Source organism: Lampetra planeri, chromosome 42 (assembly GCF_965212315.1).
Source record: "Lampetra planeri chromosome 42, kcLamPlan1.2.h2, whole genome shotgun sequence".
Classification (NCBI taxonomy): Eukaryota; Metazoa; Chordata; class Hyperoartia; order Petromyzontiformes; family Petromyzontidae; genus Lampetra; species Lampetra planeri.
Genome location: NC_136148.1, coordinates 8,058,937 through 8,075,413, shown reverse-complemented (window position 1 = coordinate 8,075,413; position 16,477 = coordinate 8,058,937). Strand labels below are relative to the sequence as shown.

Below are 16,477 nucleotides of genomic sequence, written 5' to 3'. Positions count from 1 at the left end.
AAACCTTAATATTATACATTCACTCTCTCTCTCATACGATACGTATTATGGTGTTCTACACTCACCAATGACAGTAGTATCTTGAGACTTGACTCCAGTAATGATGACGACGATGACAACGATGATGCGCAGCCAATCAGCTCACGGGATACATCCACTCGTGCTCTCATTCGTCGATCTCGCGCCGGGAACCAATCACGTGCCTTGTCTGAGTGCCCGTGGGTATGTACAAAGCCTCTGAGAGAGTTTCTTTCTTTGTCTGGCATCCTTGGAAACTGTTTCTCTCGCGCATCACGATGAAACAACGCTGCTTTCCGCAATACGGCTGCCGATATGGCGGTATTTTTGAATTTTTATTTTTCGATGAATATTTTTGAAAAATCCGCGATGCACTGAGGCCACGAAACTTGAACCGCGAAGTGGCGAGGGATTACTGTACTCGGAAATCTCGCAGATCTTTTCCTTTTCCCGTGTGATAGATAGCGGCACTTGGAAGCAAGCATTACCTGGGCTACTTCTGAGTACCTTGAATGTGACATCTCATCCACATTAGGGGTCATCACAAAGAACACAGGGCTCGATGAATGTGGCACAGTGGCCTAATGGATAAGGCACCAGCTTCTGGAGCTGGGGATTGTGGGTTCGAGTCCCATCTGGGTCTTTAGTGTTTTGGTAAAAATTCAACGATCATATTTTTTCTTCAAATCACAAGTTGATTTCCCATTCAATTACCTATGCATAATTTACCTCTCCACTTATAAAACATTTTTCCCAAGTATCCTGATATAATTCCACTCGTTGAGTTATCCTTTTGCCATGAGGACTCCAGACTGATTTTCGTCTCACATACTCCGTTCGACCACCACTCGGCAGGTCACAACACTTTTCTATCAGCTTATTCCACGCACTGCTCAAATTTAGAAGTCCATCCGGTATCAAGTCTAATAACCTTGCTAAGTTCCGTAAATGTGTTAACTCTAATCGACGACAACTTGATTATAGTGCTGTTCATTGCTGAACGGATGACATGTTGGGCTTCTGGATCTGTGCTCAGCAATGATAACGAATCAAAATAAGTTGGCGTTTTGTCCAGGCCACGCATGTTCCTTCGAGTAAAATTGGCCACTGGCAAAATGTCACTTCGTGGAGATGCCGGGGATTGAACCCGGGGCCTCACACATGCAAAGCGTGCGCTCTACCACTGAGCTACATCCCCTTTCCAGCTTTTCCTGGGCGCAGTTCCACCTAGGTATGGGGTGAAACTTCGTCTTCAGCTTCTTTCTCTCTCTTGTCACCCACTCACTCTCATGTTGGCCCTGGGACTTGTACCCATCGAGTCTGCACAGAGTCCAAGCAAAATGTGTTTCTTTTAAACTGAAAGAAATAACTAGAATACATGTGGATGGATACTATAATGCTTTCCCAATTTATTTATTATTGGAAGTATTTAATTCGGAAATAAAAGTGTTCTGGATACTTTTAAGCACTTGTTTTCATCTCCAAATGTTTAAGTAAACCATTTGATCACTGTGTATATCGTGAGTAACAAAATTAGAAAGTTACGTAAATTAAACACATTAATCCTAAGGTTTCGTTCATCCAGGGTAATATTTACGAAAGTTAACGTGCACCCTTATTACAGGGGCATGTGTAATAAAGGACTCCGTTGTTCTTTATTGGTCCGTACAACTTTGCCCGCACGGCGTCTCGCTCAGAGTCTCCTCCGTCTCCCGCTCGGCAGCCCCACTGCTGCCGTCGCTCCTGCAGACTTGCTGCTGGCTCACTATGCAGCCCCGCTGCTGGCTCTTCACTCAGCCTCTCTGCCTCCGACCTGCAGCCCCACGGCTGCTCACTTTGCAGCCCCGCTGCTGGCTCTCCGTCTCCTCCGTGCCCGGACACCGCTGGCCAACGGTGCCGAGTCCCGACCTGTGGCGATCACGCCACTTTCCTCCTCCTGCCCTGCGTGGCCTCCTCCTGTCTTTATTCCCACACTCTCCTCCAGCCTTTCCGGTTCCTGCCCTTAAAAGCTCTCCCTCTCCCCACGTGACCCTAACTCCTCCCACCTGTTACGTCACATCCCGCGAGCCCGTTTACGCTCGCATTACACCACCCTCCCCCGTAGAGAAAATTCCAGCCGTCCTCGGCTGAAACAGAACAAGTAATGCGAGCGACCACCAACCATCAGCCGTGAACGGACAACGGAGAATATAACGAATATAACAATAACAACAAGAACGAGAACAACAATCAACGAAAAGAAAGGGATTTCGAACGCGTGCGGGTCGCCGGCCCGTCCCGGACGAGCGGCGGCCCCCCTGCAGACCGAGAACGCGATGGGGTTTTAGGAGCGACAGGATCAAAACCGCCTGTCGCTATTGGAGGCCCGCCAAAGCCAAGGTCCCGTTCCCCCGAAGGACTAGAGTCCGGAGTGTCCCGCAACCGTGTCTGTGGTGGGGTTGGAGGGGCGGCGGGGTCAGGTGTCCCCGCAGCCGTGGTAGGCCCACCCAGAGCAGAGTCCGCTGCCTCCTGCAGTGTCACGGCCGGTTTGTCTGTAGAAGGCACGACAGGCGCTCTTGCAGGGTCAACAGGCACAGGCAAGGGTGCGTCGGCAGCAACAGACACCGGCAAGGCAACATCAGGAGATGACGCATCCGTTCGAGGGGCCACGTATGGTTTCAAGCAAGACGTATGGATGTACCAGCGCCGAGATCCGAACCAAACGCGCGCGGACTGCGGGTTAGGAACCTCAATGAGCCTAACAGGCCCCTGCCATGGTTTATGCAATTTAGGGGAGGTTCCTGCTCGTACCTGCGGGCAATGCAGCCAAGCCATGTCCCCCACCTTCCAAAGGCACTTCCCCTTCGAGCGTCGAGCGCAACGTTCGTTTCGGGCCTGGGTTTTGGCAGTAGCCACTCTGGCCCCCTCCCGCGCCTCAGCGATGCGGCGAACGGCGTCCTGAATGTAATCGGGGAGAGGCTTAGTAGGTCCTCTCACTCCCGTTCCCAACTGCACATCCATTGGCGGCACGTTTTCGCGACCGTACATGAGAAAAAACGGAGAATATCCTGTGGACGCGTGAGGCGTCATCCGGTATGCCGAGAGCACCCTAGGGATGTGCAAATCCCAGTCAGCTTGCTTCTCATTAACCGTGTGACACAGCATGGCTGACAGCGTCCGATTCAGTCGTTCCACCATGCCATCCGTCTGCAGGTGGTAGGGGGATGTCCGGATTTTTTTGGTCCCCAGAGCAGCACACACCTCCCCCAACAATTTAGAAGAAAAATTCCGGCCCTGATCCGTGAGCAGCCTCTCCGGCGCCCCTTTGTCCATGACATATCCAAATAGAAAGGCGTCCATAATGGACGCCGCCGACTGGTCGGGCAAGGGCCAGGCCATCGGCCAGCAGGAGAGATACTCCACCCCAACTAGCAAGTATTTATTACCCTTAGCGGATGGCGGGAAGGGTCCCAAAATATCCAACGCCACCAACTCGTTAACTCGAGACACTTGTATAGACTGTATCGGCGGCACATGTGGGTGTTTAGACGGCTTCCGCCGGGCACACTCGGGACATGCGCGAACGTGCCCGACGACATCCGTCGTCATGCCGTGCCAGAAGTAGTCTCGCTGCAACGTCAAAAGGTTTTCTGCACCCCCAGGTGTAATAGCGTGTCGCAATGCAGAGTCCTAATCAATTCGTACCGTAACGACGACGGTACAACCAGACGCCAGCGATCATGTAACCCCTCCCTCCACATCAGCAGTCCGTCGCGGAGAGCGGCCCCCGGCGTCCCCCCGGAAACCAGTCCCCCCCCTCCCTTTGCAGCCCGACTTCGCAGGGTCCCCAACGAGTCGTCAAGCATTTGTTCACGAATCCACACTGCTCGTGGAAGGTTCAGAACCCCATCGGCCGGTCCCGGGCACACTGGAGCCTCAGGCACCTCGACCGCTAACGCAATAGGCCGAGGGGGCTGCTGGGTCGGGTACACCTATGCGTACCTGACGCGCAAGCGCAAGGGGATCCTTGCGGTAACCTGGAGAGCGCGTCCGCATTCGCGTGACGCGCCCCCTTCCGATGTTGAATTTGGAAGGAAAACTCCTGCAGAGTGTCCAACCATCGTGCCAGCTGGCCAGATGGTTGGTCTACCCTCAGAGCATATTGTAAAGCCGCATGATCCGTGCGCACAATAAACGAACGGCCGTAGAGATACGGCCGAAATTGCCGGAGAAAATAGACAATGGCCAAAAGTTCACGGCGAGTGACGCAGTAGCGGGTATCCGAGGGGGACAAGACGCGGCTACCGGCCGCCACCACGCGTTCCACACCCCCTTTGGACTGTGACAGAACGGCCCCAATGCCCGTGTCACTCGCGTCCGTGTCCAGAATGAAGGGGTCATCAAAATCGTGATAGTCCAATGTTGGCGCCGTTGCCAAACGATCGCGCAGGCCCTTAAACGCCGCCTCCTCTGGCGGTCCCCAACTGAATTTCCGTCCTTTACCCGTAAGGAGGTGCAGAGGCCTAGCGATCGTTGCAAAATTGGGAACGAACCTACGATAATATGAGGCAAACCCCAAGAAGCGATGCACATCCTCCACCGTGGCCGGGGTTGGCCAGTTGCGGACGCACACCATGTTCTCCGGATCCGTGGCAACCCCGTCAGCACTGACTATATGTCCCAAATAGCGCACGGACCGTTGCAATAGGTGACATTTCTTAGGTTTAAATTTCAGATTGGAGGAGCGCATCCTGGCGAACACCGCCTCCAGTCTCTGTAGATGTTCGTCAAATGTGCGGCTAAAGACGATGATATCGTCTAAATATATCAGACATGTCTCCCACTGCAACCCCGTTAATACCAGCTCCATCAACCTCTGAAATGTGGCGGGGGCAGCATTCAACCCCATCGGAAGACAATTAAATTGAAATAGGCCCTGCGGCGTACGGAAAGCAGTCTTTTCCCGCGAGGACTCATCGAGGGGAAGCTGCCAGAATCCCGAAGAGAGATCCAGCATCGAAAAGAACTTCGCCCCCGACAAGGCATCGAGGGAATCATCCATACGCGGCAGAGGGTACGCATCCGCCACGGACACTTTGTTTAATTTGCGAAAATCGACGCAAAATCGCAATTTGCCATCTTTCTTTTTGACCAAGACTACAGGCGCGCCCCATGGGCTGTTAGACGGAGATATTAGTCCGCAGCCAGCATGTCATCCACTGCTCCACGAACATGGTCTCGCTCCGCCGGGCTCATCCGATGCAAGTTCAACCGAATCGGAGCAGCATCCCCCGTGTCAATATGATGGGAAAGCAGGGAGGTGTGTCCCAAGTCCAAATCGTCGGAGCTAAACACATCGGAATAACTCAACAATAGCGCGCCAAGCGCGGATCGCTGTTCCCCGGTCAGGGATGAATTTTCGCCGCACAATTCGGCGACCCAGCGATCATCTTGGCCCGCAGGGCCCGAAACTCCGGCAACCACATCCCGGCGGCCCAGATCGTCCTGGGCCGTGAACGCTGTTTTGGCATGGGCCACGACCGTTCCGGCTGGCACGCAAACATTCTCCGTACTCCCATTAAGCACCTGCAAAAACGGCCGCTGGTCCGGCCGGATAATAGTTTGCGCTCCGACCAGCGCCGATCCGCCCGTTATGGTTGCGGAGGGCGATAACAAAACCCCAGGCGCTTCTTCCCGACCAGGCACTGGTTTCTGATATCGCAGGGGGATAAGCATCTGTGAACCAGGTGGAATGTCAACAGATACTTCGGACAGCGCCTGCACCTGGCAGACCGGAGCGGGTCGCCCCCAGGGCGATGGCAAAAATGTAATTTTTCGACCCCCCGGTAATTCAATGCAATTTTGATTAACTCTTATTAGAATGGGCATTTTGGCCAGAAAATCAGTTCCCAACAAACACGGAACCGCAAGGGACCTCGAAATCAACACAGTTCCCGAGGCCGACACCCCCCGATGGATATATTGGCGTCCACCTGGCCCACAATGCCCATACTCCCCCCGTTCGCTGCTACACAGGAATCGTAAACCGGGCACACTGCGTCTGGCGGGATGCCCAACAGATGGAAAATGACATCCAATATAATCGTCGCGGACGCACCGGAGTCCACTAAAATGCGCACGTCGACCCCTTGTATAGAACCCGGCACAGTGGACGAACCAGTAGCGGCCGCAACAACCCGCCGTGCCAATTTACGCCACTGCGTTACCGAGCGACATAGGCCAGTCGGCGGCCTCCCGTTGTTAACGACACCCGGATCGCGCGGCAACGGTGATGAATGAGGTGCCAAGCCTTGCCGGGTGTCTGGTGCGCACCGACTTGCCTGTCCAGGAGGGTCCTTCCGCGGCACGTCTGTGGTCGAGGCCTCCTGCTGAGGCGGCCCTGGGATACGGCCCCAGCAATCCCTGGCGAAGTGGCCTTTGCGACCGCAGCGGAAACACTCGACGTCATTACGACGCACAGCACTTCCCCTATCCCGACGCTCCCGCGTCGGCGGCGCAGATCGCGGCCCCGGCCCTCCGCGGGCAGGCCACTGCGCAGAGGCGGCCGTCAATTCCTGCGGGCCCCCCCCGTCAGGAACGTACACCGCCTTCTTGGGATCCCAACCCGCGGCACCCCCTTCCACGATGGGCCCCCCCATCCACGCTGTCACCTGCTTCCAACGGCGCAGATTAAACTGGGCATCCAAACACTTCGCAGCAGCCCGAGACGTCAACTTCTCATGGCCGCACACCGGCATAGGGATCCCCAAATCTCTCGACAGCTCAAGCATTTTGCCCAAAATAAGGGGTTCCAATAGGTCAGGCTCCGTCTCAGGGTATGCGGCCATGGCCAATTCCAGGACAGCACCCCTGTATGCCACCGGCGACTCTTCGGGTGCCCGCTGGCGCTGAATGAATCGTCGGTCAGCGTCATTCGGTGGCTCGTACGCATCCGCCATCTCGTCAAAAACCCCTCTCAGTGTCTTCTTCTCGGCCTTGATGGAACGGAAAAATCTGACCGACTCATCGTCTAGAAGAGTTGGCAGAACTTCCAGGGCCTCTGCGTCAGTCTATCTGGCGGAGCGTACCGCCGCCAAAAATCGGCAGGCGAATGCACTCCAGTCGCCTCCAATTGAAAATTATTTAACTGTTGTCAAGTGACGGCCATGGGTCCTCGCTCCGCTGTCCTCCGCTTACGGCGCGTCGCGTGGCATGTTCAAGATGGCGTCACAACGCAACGTGTCAAAGATGGCGGCTTGCCGCCTCGGAGGGCGCAAGATGGCGGCTTCCCGCGGTTCTTCCCCTGCCACGCCCAAAAGGGCGTCCTCGTGCCGCGTGGCGGAGGGCGCTGGCGGCGCAGGCAAGGCCCTGGTTTGTTGGTCACCCCCGGGCCTCCCCGAACCCGTCGCCGGCGTGACGAGGTCGCACAGTTGCGCCAAGACGGTCTTCAAAGTCTCCAGCTGGGCCGCCATCTGTCTCCATCGCTGGTCAGCGTCCCCCGGCGCGGGCGGATCCACCGAAGCGGTGACCTCTTGCACCCCCGGGCCACCACTCGTTCCCGCGTCGATTTCTCCCTCCATCGTTGGCAGCGCCAACGATGGTATTCTTTCTTCTGAGCTGTTTTGACATGCCGTTTCACTTCTGACACCAGTGTAATAAAGTACTCTTGCACTGGGTCTGTCTCCGTTGTCCTTTATTGGTTCGTACAACTCCGTCTCCCGCTCGGCAGCCCCACCGCTGCAGACTTGCTGCTGGCTCACTATGCAGCCCCATGGTTCTTCACTCAGCCTCTCTGCCTCCGACCTGCAGCCCCACGGCTGCTCACTATGCAGCCCCGCTGCTGGCTCTCCGTCTCCTCCGTGCCTGGACACCGCTGGCCAACGGTGCCGAGTCCAGACCTGTGGCGATCACTTTCCTCCTCCTGCCCTGCGTGGCCTCCTCCTGTCTTTATTCGCACACTCTCCTCCAGCCTTTCCGGTTCCTGCCCTTAAAAGCTCTCCCTCTCCCCACGTGACCCTAACTCCTCCCACGAGCCCGTTTATGCTCGCATTACACATGGACACAGACAATTCATTTTGGAATTCAACCTTTGTTGTAAACATGAATTAAATAAAAGCTGTGTACTTGATTGTAGTGCTGTTCATTGCTGAACGGATGACATGTTGGGCTTCTGGATCTGTGCTCAGCAATGATAACGAATCAAAACAAGTTGGCGTTTTGTCCAGGCCACGCATGTTCCTTCGAGTAAAATTGATCACTGGCAAAATGTCACTGCGTGGAGATGCCGGGGATTGAACCCGGGGACTCACACATGCAAAGCGTGCACTCTACCACTGAGCTACATCCCCATTCCGGTTCTACCTGGGCGCAGTTCCACCTAGGTATGGGGTGAAACTTCGTCATCAGCTTCTTTCTCTCTCTTGTCACCCACTCACTCTCATGTTGGCCCTGGGACTTGTACCCATCGAGTCTGCACAGGGTCCAAGCAAAATGTGTTTCTTTTAAACTGAAAGAAATAACTAGAATTCATGTGGATGGATACTATAATGCTTTCCCAATTTATTTATTATTGGAAGTATTTAATTCGGAAAAAAAGTGTTCTGGATACTTTAAAGCACTTGTTTTCATCTCCAAATGTTTAAGTAAACCATTTGATCACTGTGTACATCGTGAGTTATAAAAAATAGCAAGTTCGGTAAATTAACATACATTAATCCTAAGATTTCGTTCATCTAGGGTAATATTTACGAAAGTTAACGTGCACAGACAATTCATTTTGAAATTCAACCTGTGTTGGAAACATGAATTAAATAAAAGCTGCGGACATGGAGATGCCGGGGATTGAACCCGGGACCTCACACATGCGAAGCGTGCGCTCTACCACTGAGCTATATCCCCACCACACTGGCTCAGTCTGATCCCAGTAACGTGACCACGTTGTGTACGGGGGCTATCGGGGTCATGGCCGGAGTTGAAGAATCTACTCGGAAATCTCGCAGATCTCTTCCTTTTCCCGTTTGTTAGATAGTGGCACTTGGAAGCAAGCATTACCTGTGCTACTTCTGAGTACCTTGAAAGTGAAATCTCATCCACATTAGGGGTCATCACAAAGAACACAGGGCATTATGAATGTGGCCCAGTGGCCTAATGGATAAGGCACCAGCTTCCGGAGCTGGGGATTGTGGGTTCAAGTCCCATCTGGGTCTTTAGTGTTTTGGTAAAAATTCAAGGATCATATTTTTTATTCAAATCACAAGTTGATTTCCCATTCAATTACCTATGCATAATTTACCTCTCCAATTATAAAGAAAATTTCCCAAGTATCCTGATATAATTCCACTCGTTGAGTTATCCTTCTGCCATGAGGACTCCAGACTGATTTTCGTCTCACACACTCCGTTCGACCACCACTCGGCAGGTCACAACACTTTTCTATCAGCTTATTCCACGCACTGCTCGAATTTAGAAGTCCATCATCATCATCCGGTATCAAGTCTAATAACCTTGCTAAGTTCCGTAAATATGTTAACTCTAATCGACGACAACTTGATTGTAGTGCTGTTCATTGCTGAACGGATGACATGTTGGGCTTCTGGATCTGTGCTCAGCAATCATAATGAATGAAAAACAAGTTGGCGTTTTCATATTCTTAGGTTTTTTCGGTAAAGTCACGTAGGTAAAACATCAAAATTAATGAAAATAAAATAAAATAAAACAAAAATCACGACGTTTCGGAGGCAACACAAGTTTCCGTCATCAGGTGGGACCGTCACAGCCGAATTAGCTGCATCAAGTGAGGCAATGATTCAAGATGTAATCCCTTATAAGCAAGTTGAAGGGGGGAGGAGAGGGGGGGGGGGGAGCTCATCAGAATGTGGTAGCCAATGAATGGAACGTATCGGGAGGGAGGGGGGCGGGGCTCAAAGACAGCACGGAGTGCTAAGTACAACGCATCGGGAGGGGGGGGGGGCAAAAAAATGGACGACGGCTTGGACGCGGTTGCTGCTGCACACGCCCACACAATGGACAGAGAGGGGGAGGGGAGGCCTGATACACATGATAGACAAAAGAACGAAAATTCCCATGTTTATACCAATGCTGGCTGAACAATGAAGAGAGTACTGTGAAAAAATAACTGGGGATGTTAACACTCGGTAAAGTAAAGTAAAATAGTGCCTGTCAGATAAGATGGTCCAAAAAAGTGTAATTAAGTCTTTTTTTTTTGCGTGGTTGATAACATCTTCCAATGATTACTAAGTTTGTACCCATCATCACGATTGAAATTATGTCTGTGTTTGTATATTTGTATGGCTTCGTGTACAAACCTTTGATGGTAGCCGGGAGGTTTGCAGAGAACCTTGGTCTCGGAAAAGACAATTTCATGAGAGCCCACCGAGTTGTAGCAATGATCGGCAACGGCAGAAGAATCAGTTCTGCCGTGTTTCAGATCTGACTTGTGCTCGCGGACACGATCAGAAACATGACGTTTCGTTTCTCCAATGTAGCAATCACCACAAATGCAACTCAATTTGTAGACTCCAGGATACTGTAAGTCAGGAACGACATCCTTCACAGATGGAATCAGATCACGGATTTTATGCACTGTACTGAATCGGACTTGGATCTTATGTTTGTTTAGAATTTTGGAGATCTTTTTGGAGCACAAGTCAGATCTGAAACACGGCATAACTGATTCTTCTGCCGTTGCCAATCATTGCTACAACTCGGTGGGCTCTCATGAAATTGTCTTTTCCGAGACCAAGGTTCTCTGCAAACCTCCCGACTACCATCAAAGGTTTGTACACGAAGCCATACAAATATACAAACACAGACATCATTTCAACCGTGATGATGGGTACAAACTTAGTAATCATTGGAAAGATGTTATCAACCACGCAAAAAAAAAGACTTAATTGCACTTTTTTGGACCATCTTATCTGACAGGCACTATTTTACTTTACTTTACCGAGTGTTAACATCCCCAGTTATTTTTTCACAGTACTCTCTTCATTGTTCAGCCAGCATTGGTATAAACATGGGAATTTTCGTTCTTTTGTCTATCATGTGTATCAGGCCTCCCCTCCCCCTCTCTGTCCATTGTGTGGGCGTGTGCAGCAGCAACCGCGTCCAAGCCGTCGTCCATTTTTTTGGCCCCGCCCCCCCTCCCCCTCCCGATGCGTTGTACTTAGCACTCCGTGCTGTCTTTGAGCCCCGCCCCCCTCCCTCCCTCCCGATACGTTCCATTCATTGGCTACCACATTCTGATGAGCTCCCCCCCCCCTCTCCTCCCCCCTTCAACTTGCTTATAAGGGATTACATCTTGAATCATTGCCTCACTTGATGCAGCTAATTCGGCTGTGACGGTCCCACCTGATGACGGAGACTTGTGTTGCCTCCGAAACGTCGTGATTTTTGTTTTATTTTATTTTCATTAATTTTGATGTTTTACCTACGTGACTTTACCGAAAAAACCTAAGAATATGAATCCTTGCAGTCACAAAAGCTTCAAATCTAGAATTAAGTTGGTGTTTTGTCCAGGCCACGCAAATTCCTTTGAGTGAAATTGGCCACAGGCAAAATGTCACTTCGTGGAGATGCCAGGGATTGAACCCAGGCCTAAAACATGCAAAGCGTGCGCTCTACCACTGAGCTACATCCCAATTCCGGTTCTCCCTGGGCGCAGTTCCACTTAGGTATGGGGTGAAACTTTTTCATCAGCTTCTTTCTCTCTCTTGTCACCCCACTCACTCTCCTGTTGTCCCTGGGCCCTGTATCCATCGAGTCTGCACAGAGTCCAAGCAAAATGTGTTTCTTTTAAACTAAAAGAAATAACAAGAATACATGTGAATGGATACTATAATGCTTTCCCAATTTATTTATTATTGGAAGTATTTTATTCGGAAATAAAAGTGTTCTGGATACTTTAAAGCACTTGTTTTCATCTCCAAATTTTTAAGTAAACCATTTGATCACTGTGTACATCGTGAGTTATAAAAATAGCAAGTTCGGTAAATTAACACACATTAATCCTAAGATTTCGTTCATCTAGGGCAGGGGTCGGCAACCAAAATAACAAGGAGAGCCATTTCTTTCCAATTCGGTACAAAATTCAGTATTTCAAGAGCCGCAATGCATCTGAGTACATACTGTACATACGGTCAAGAAGCAGCCCATAAAGAGCCGCATGCGGCTCCGGAGCCGTAGGTTGCCGACCCCTGATCTAGGGTAATATTTACGAAAGTTAACGTGCACAGACAATTCATTTTAGAATTCAACCTTTGTTGGAAACATGAATTAAATAAAAGCTGCAGACATGGAGATGCCGGGGATTGAACCCGGGGCCTCACACATGCGAAGCGTGCGCTCTACCACTGAGCTACATCCCCACCACACTGGCTCAGTCTGATCCCAGTAACGTGACCTCGTTGTGTAAGGGGGCTATCGGGGTCATGGCCGGAGTTGAAGAATCTACTCTGAAATCTCGCAGATCTTTTCCATTTCCCGTTTGTTAGATAGCGGCACTTGGAAGCAAGCATTTCCTGGGCTACTTCTGAGTCCCTTGAAAGTGAAATCTCATCCACATTAGGGGTCATCACAAAGAAAACAGGGCGCTATGAATTTGACCCAGTGGCCTAATGGATAAGGCACCAGCTTCCGGAGCTGGGGATTGTGGGTTCGAGTCCCATCTGGGTCTTTAGTGTTTTGGTAAAAATTCAACGATCATATTTCTTTTTCAAATCACAAGTTGATTTCCCATTCAATTACCTAGGCATAATTTACCTCTACACTTATAAATACAATTTCCCAAGTATCCTGATATCATTCCACTCGTTGAGTTATCCTTCTGCCATGAGGACTCCAGACTTATTTTCGTCTCACACACTCCGTTCGACCACCACTCGGCAGGTCACAACACTTTTATATCAGCTTATTCCACGGACTGCTCGAATTTAGAAGTCCATCATCCGGTATCAAGTCTAATAACCTTGCTAAGTTCCGTAAATATGTTAACTCTAATCGACGACAACTTGATTGTAGTGCTGTTCATTGCTGAACGGATGACATGTTGGGCTTCTGGATCTGTGCTCAGCAATCATAACGAATCAAAACAAGTTGGCGTTTTGTCCAGGCCACGCATGTTCCTTCGAGTAAAATTGGCCACTGGCAAAATGTCACTGCTTGGAGATGCCGGGGATTGAACCCGGGGCCTCACACATGCAAAGCGTGCGCTCTACCACTGAGCTACATCCCCACCACACTGGCTCAGTCTGATCCCAGTAACGTGACCTCGTTGTGTAAGGGGGCTATCGGGGTCATGGCCGGAGTTGAAGAATCTACTCTGAAATCTCGCAGATCTTTTCCATTTCCCGTTTGTTAGATAGCGGCACTTGGAAGCAAGCATTACCTGGGCTACTTCTGAGTACCTTGAAAGTGACATCTCATCCACATTAGGGGTCATCACAAATAACACAGGGCTCGATGAATGTGGCCCAGTGGCCTAATGGATAAAGCACCAGCTTCCGGAGCTGGGGATTGTGGGTTCGAGTCCCATCTGGGTCTTTAGTGTTTTGGTAAAAATTCAACGATCATATTTCTTATTCAAATCACAAGTTGATTTCCCATTCAATTACCTATGCATAATTTACCTCTCCACTTATAAAACATTTTTTCCAAGTATCCTAATATCATTCCACTCGTTGAGTTATCCTTCTGCCATGAGGACTCCAGACTGATTTTCGTCTCACACACTCCGTTCGACCACCACTCGGCAGGTCACAACACTTTTCTATCAGCTTATTCCACGCACTGCTAGAATTTAGAAGTCCATCATCCGGTATCAAGTCTAATAACCTTGCTAAGTTCCGTAAATATGTTAACTCTAATCGACGACAACTTGATTGTAGTGCTGTTCATTGCTGAACGGATGACATGTTGGGCTTCTGGATCTGTGCTCAGCAATCATAACGAATCAAAACAAGTTGGCGTTTTGTCCAGGCCACGCATGTTCCTTCGAGTAAAATTGGCCACTGGCAAAATGTCACTGCTTGGAGATGCCGGGGATTGAACCCGGGGCCTCACACATGCAAAGCGTGCGCTCTACCACTGAGCTACATCCCCACCACACTGGCTCAGTCTGATCCCAGTAACGTGACCTCGTTGTGTAAGGGGGCTATCGGGGTCATGGCCGGAGTTGAAGAATCTACTCTGAAATCTCGAAGATCTTTTCCATTTCCCGTTTGTTAGATAGCGGCACTTGGAAGCAAGCATTACCTGGGCTACTTCTGAGTACCTTGAAAGTGACATCTCATCCACATTAGGGGTCATCACAAATAACACAGGGCTCGATGAATGTGGCCCAGTGGCCTAATGGATAAAGCACCAGCTTCCGGAGCTGGGGATTGTGGGTTCGAGTCCCATCTGGGTCTTTAGTGTTTTGGTAAAAATTCAACGATCATATTTTTTATTCAAATCACAAGTTGATTTCCCATTCAATTACCTATGCATAATTTACCTCTCCACTTATAAAACATTTTTTCCAAGTATCCTAATATCATTCCACTCGTTGAGTTATCCTTCTGCCATGAGGACTCCAGACTGATTTTCGTCTCACACACTCCGTTCGACCACCACTCGGCAGGTCACAACACTTTTCTATCAGCTTATTCCACGCACTGCTCGAATTTAGAAGTCCATCATCCGGTATCAAGTCTAATAACCTTGCTAAGTTCCGTAAATATGTTAACTCTAATCGACGACAACTTGATTGTAGTGCTGTTCATTGCTGAACGGATGACATGTTGGGCTTCTGGATCTGTGCTCGGCAATCATAACGAATCAAAACAAGTTGGCGTTTAGTCCAGGCCACGCATGTTCCTTCGAGCAAAATTGGCCACTGGCAAAATGTCACTGCGTGGAGATGCAGGGGATTGAACCCGGGGCCTCACACATGCAAAGCGTGCACTCTACCACTGAGCTACATCCCCATTCTGGTTCTACCTGGGCGCAGTTCCACCTAGGTATGGGGTGAAACTTTGTCATCAGCTTCTTTCTCTCTCTTGTCACCCCACTCACTCTCCTGTTGGCCCTGGGACTTGTACCCATCGAGTCTGCACAGAGTCCAAGCAAAATGTGTTTCTTTTAAACTGAAAGAAATCACTAGAATACATGTGGAGGATGGATACTATAATGCTTTCCCAATTTATTTATTATTGGAAGTATTTAATTCGGAAATAAAAGTGTTCTGGATACTTTTAAGCACTTGTTTCCATCTCCAAATGTTTAACTAAACAATTTGATCACTGTGTACATCGTGAGTTATAAAAATAGCAAGTTCGGTATATTAACACACATTAATCCTAAGATTTCGTTCATCTAGGGTAATATTTACGAAAGTTAACGTGCACCCTTATTACAGGGACACAGACAATTCATTTTGGAATTCAACCTTTGTTGGAAACATGAATTAAATAAAAGCTGCGGACATGGAGATGCCGGGGATTGAACCCCGGGCCTCACACATGCAAAGCGTGCGCTCTACCACTGAGCTACATCCCCACCACACTGGCTCAGTCTGATCCCAGTAACGTGACCTCGTTGTGTAAGGGGGCTATCGGGGTCATGGCCGGAGTTGAAGAATCTACTCTGAAATCTCGCAGATCTTTTCCATTTCCCGTTTGTTAGATAGCGGCACTTGGAAGCAAACATTACCTGGGCTACTTCTGAGTACCTTGAAAGTGACATCTCATCCACATTAGGGGTCATCACAAAGAACACAGGGCTCGCTGAATGTGGCACAGTGGCCTAATGGATAAAGCACCAGCTTCCAGAGCTGGGGATTGTGGGTTCGAGTCCCATCTCGGTCTTTAGTGTTTTGGTAAAAATTCAACGATCATATTTCTTATTCAAATCACAAGTTGATTTCCCATTCAATTACCTATGCATAATTTACCTCTCCACTTATAAAGAAAATTTCCCAAGTATTCTGATATAATTCCACTCGTTGAGTTATCCTTCTGCCATGAGGACTCCAGACTGATTTTCGTCTCACACACTCCGTTCGACCACCACTCGGCAGGTCACAACACTTTTCTATCAGCTTATTCCACGCACTGCTCGAATTTAGAAGTCCATCATCCGGTATCAAGTCTAATAACCTTGCTAAGTTCCGTAAATATGTTAACTCTAATCGACGACACCTTGATTGTAGTGCGGTTCATTGCTGAACGGATGACATGTTGGGCTTCTGGATCTGTGCTCAGCAATCATAACGAATCAAAACAAGATGGCGTTTTGTCCAGTCCACGCATGTTCCTTCGAGTAAAATTGGCCACTGGCAAAATGTCACTGCGTGGAGATGCCGGGGATTGAACCCGGGGCCTCACACATGCAAATCGTGCGCTCTACCACTGAGCTACATCCCCATTCCATTTCTACCTGGGCGCAGTTCCACCTAGGTATGGGGTGAAACTTTGTCATCAGC

General features: G+C 49.8%; 13 non-coding genes across 13 annotated transcripts; 4 read left to right on the top strand and 9 right to left on the bottom strand.

The window, feature by feature from the left end:
* Positions 1 to 1,144: 1,144 nt before the first annotated feature.
* On the bottom strand, positions 1,145 to 1,216 carry TRNAA-UGC (transfer RNA alanine (anticodon UGC)). The gene has a single exon. It is a non-coding gene; the product is annotated as a tRNA-Ala (tRNA).
* A 7,057-nt stretch (positions 1,217 to 8,273) lies between these two features.
* TRNAA-UGC (transfer RNA alanine (anticodon UGC)) lies at positions 8,274 to 8,345 on the bottom strand. The gene has a single exon. It is a non-coding gene; the product is annotated as a tRNA-Ala (tRNA).
* Positions 8,346 to 8,823: 478 nt separating this feature from the next.
* TRNAA-CGC (transfer RNA alanine (anticodon CGC)) lies at positions 8,824 to 8,895 on the bottom strand. Its single transcript has one exon. It is a non-coding gene; the product is annotated as a tRNA-Ala (tRNA).
* Positions 8,896 to 9,130: 235 nt separating this feature from the next.
* On the top strand, positions 9,131 to 9,203 carry TRNAR-CCG (transfer RNA arginine (anticodon CCG)). The gene has a single exon. It is a non-coding gene; the product is annotated as a tRNA-Arg (tRNA).
* A 3,108-nt stretch (positions 9,204 to 12,311) lies between these two features.
* TRNAA-CGC (transfer RNA alanine (anticodon CGC)) lies at positions 12,312 to 12,383 on the bottom strand. Its single transcript has one exon. It is a non-coding gene; the product is annotated as a tRNA-Ala (tRNA).
* A 235-nt stretch (positions 12,384 to 12,618) lies between these two features.
* On the top strand, positions 12,619 to 12,691 carry TRNAR-CCG (transfer RNA arginine (anticodon CCG)). Its single transcript has one exon. It is a non-coding gene; the product is annotated as a tRNA-Arg (tRNA).
* A 486-nt stretch (positions 12,692 to 13,177) lies between these two features.
* TRNAA-UGC (transfer RNA alanine (anticodon UGC)) lies at positions 13,178 to 13,249 on the bottom strand. Its single transcript has one exon. It is a non-coding gene; the product is annotated as a tRNA-Ala (tRNA).
* A 235-nt stretch (positions 13,250 to 13,484) lies between these two features.
* Positions 13,485 to 13,557, top strand: TRNAR-CCG (transfer RNA arginine (anticodon CCG)). The gene has a single exon. It is a non-coding gene; the product is annotated as a tRNA-Arg (tRNA).
* A 486-nt stretch (positions 13,558 to 14,043) lies between these two features.
* TRNAA-UGC (transfer RNA alanine (anticodon UGC)) lies at positions 14,044 to 14,115 on the bottom strand. Its single transcript has one exon. It is a non-coding gene; the product is annotated as a tRNA-Ala (tRNA).
* A 235-nt stretch (positions 14,116 to 14,350) lies between these two features.
* TRNAR-CCG (transfer RNA arginine (anticodon CCG)) lies at positions 14,351 to 14,423 on the top strand. The gene has a single exon. It is a non-coding gene; the product is annotated as a tRNA-Arg (tRNA).
* Positions 14,424 to 14,909: 486 nt separating this feature from the next.
* On the bottom strand, positions 14,910 to 14,981 carry TRNAA-UGC (transfer RNA alanine (anticodon UGC)). The gene has a single exon. It is a non-coding gene; the product is annotated as a tRNA-Ala (tRNA).
* Positions 14,982 to 15,480: 499 nt separating this feature from the next.
* Positions 15,481 to 15,552, bottom strand: TRNAA-UGC (transfer RNA alanine (anticodon UGC)). Its single transcript has one exon. It is a non-coding gene; the product is annotated as a tRNA-Ala (tRNA).
* Positions 15,553 to 16,346: 794 nt separating this feature from the next.
* TRNAA-UGC (transfer RNA alanine (anticodon UGC)) lies at positions 16,347 to 16,418 on the bottom strand. The gene has a single exon. It is a non-coding gene; the product is annotated as a tRNA-Ala (tRNA).
* Between the last annotated feature and the right edge of the window lie 59 nt (positions 16,419 to 16,477).